General features: G+C 42.3%; 1 pseudogene; it reads left to right on the top strand.

Annotated features, from left to right (window-relative positions):
• The first annotated feature begins 204 nt into the window (after positions 1 to 204).
• On the top strand, positions 205 to 649 carry LOC103305214 (mitochondrial import receptor subunit TOM22 homolog; annotated as a pseudogene).
• The last annotated feature ends 1,849 nt before the right edge of the window (positions 650 to 2,498 follow it).

Raw genomic sequence — 2,498 nt, 5'->3', positions numbered from 1 at the left:
AATGCCTCACATGTGATGCCACTTATAAATGGATAAGCCAGATGTTGGGAACCGTACTGTCAGCTACAGTACTTGTCACTTTTCATAGGTTAGGGGGACCAAAGGATCCCTGAGGGTGTGGATTGGGAAATCTCTTCTGAAGAAGATGGTAGCCACACTGTCAATTTTCTGGAGAAAGAATAAAGGTGGTCCCCACCCACAGCCATGGCCACCATCGTCGCTGCCCCTGGTCCAGGGGCTCCCCTGCCCCCAGATGAATTGCTTCCGAAAGGTGATGAGGAGAAGACTGAGGAGGAGCTGGGAGAGGATGATGACGACGAGCCAGATGAGACCCTCTAGGGGAGACTCTGGGGTCTGTCGGAGAAGCTTCCGGAGAGGATCCAGTCCGCAGCCGGAGCCACTTTTGATCTCTCCCTCTTTGTGGCTCAAAAAATGTACAGGTTTTCCGGGGCAGCCTGGTGGATTGGGACAGCTTCCTTCATGCTCCTGATTCTTCCTGTTGTCTTTGAGACTGAGAAGCTGCAAATGGAGCAACAGCAGCCACTGCAGCAGCGGCAGATACTCCTAGGGCCTAACACAGGGCTGTCAGGAGGAATGCCAGGGGCTCTACCTTCATTTCCTGGAAAGATCTAGATTGTTACTGCTCTACTTGACCTGTCTTGGCAGGAGAAGTTTGAAAATTCAATACTGTTGGAACTGTTTTTTTCTTTTTCTTGTTTTTCTTTTCAGCACCAAAAAAAACCTGGTTGGGAAAATTTCCCCTTCATTGTCTCATGGAGAGACTCCCAACTTGCAACTGTGCCCTGCAAGCTTTCCTGACTGACTTCTCTCCTCACTCTGACACCAGTGCATCCACGCAGATGGTCACTCCAACTCCGGCCATCCCGCCTCTCGCTAAGTTACTCCTAACCAGAAGGTCTCCTCAGTGTCTGCTTGTGGAGTAGGAACTGATGCCAGTGGGAAGGATGTACCCCTGACCGTTAACGACGGTTCTGTTTTGTCGTGCACACTATATAGAAATGCAAAATGCATTACAGCTGTGGTGTAAAAGCAGCCACTGTGAATTTTTATGTAGGTTGGAAAAGAGGGAGGGCCAGCAGCAGTGTTAACCACAGGATGGGTGCTATGGAGGGCAGAGCAGAGCTCACTTCTGCACATTTTGGCCATTAGACCTGTGTGTGTGTCTAAAACAGGAAAGAAAAAAAAAAAAAGTCAGTGCTCACTTTTGTAATTAAATATTTAAAATGATTAAAAAAAATAAAGGTGGCCTTAGGTTAGAGGAAGAAAGGGCTTCATCTTCTCTCTTGGTTGGTGGCAATAGGACCAGACTCTGGTTAAGAAGGACATGATCGAGACACATAACAGTAGACGACAAGATGACATTGGCTACTTGTGACATACTGAGGACTAAAGAGGGAAATGGCTGCAGGCAATGGCTGACTGACTCTAGAACCAATACTTAAATTTCCATTTTATGTTTTTTTTCTTTTGTATGTTCTAATTCTCTTTTTATATTTTTAAGCCTTCAGTAAATTTTTAAGTGCTACAGTCCAATGTTCTTCATGTGGGGAATTAGGAATGGGGCTGTGTTTACAGCTGAAACAGTAGTTTAGGAATGTGAATTTTGCCTCCTTCTGTACTCTTCCCTGAAGTCAGCTTGGTGGTAGTTATCAGAAAATTAAATTGACATTCTGGCTGAGTAGAGAGTCACATGCAAGGCAATAAGCTGAGTGCAAGTGGACACTATTGCCAATGTGAAACAGCTTCCCCACCTCCAAAGGGAGGAAATTGATTAGGGGATAGGCCATATTTTGATATTATATAGATGGGACTATCTAGTCAGTAGATATTTTAGTTGTAGATGTCAGTCACATAGAAAGAGTCATTCATGCCCGCTAGGCTAACTTGGCAATTAAATTGTAACAGCTTGTGGTACTTTATAACTACTATGGAAAATGCAATTGAAGAAATAAATTACCCATGGTTAATAGTTAATTATAAAATAGTGAGATTATTACCATCTCCAAAATGCCTAATATTGAGCAGAATATGATAAACATAGAAAATTGAGTTTATACCAAATGAAAACCAGATTTAAAACGAATGCAGCCTGCTTCCCATATGAGTTTCTCTCTAAAATCTCTTTGAAAAGATTGAAGGGACAAGTTGACCATCAAGACATGGAAACAAATGTTTACATGTTAAAACAGGTGTTGTTTGGCATCACTTTGTTTATGGGCCAAAGGTACAAATTTCTCCTGTTTCTTGGGAAAATTCTGTGGTTTTTGTTGCTGTCATGTCATAATTCCTATAATGCTGCATAGGAGTCTTAAACACATGCTGAAGGGATCATTTGCTTTCTCCTATAGCATGGTGGGAAACTTAGGATGATTTGCAAAGTACTGTAGTTCTTCAAAGGCACAAACATTTATTTGTTTATTTATTTTTTATTATTATTTTCAATTCTCACCCAAAGATATTTTGCCATTGCTTTTTAG

Source organism: Eptesicus fuscus, chromosome 4 (assembly GCF_027574615.1).
Source record: "Eptesicus fuscus isolate TK198812 chromosome 4, DD_ASM_mEF_20220401, whole genome shotgun sequence".
In the NCBI taxonomy this organism is placed as follows: domain Eukaryota; kingdom Metazoa; phylum Chordata; class Mammalia; order Chiroptera; family Vespertilionidae; genus Eptesicus; species Eptesicus fuscus.
The sequence above is the reverse complement of the archived record's forward strand: the minus strand, read 5'-3'. Positions and strand labels throughout refer to the sequence as shown.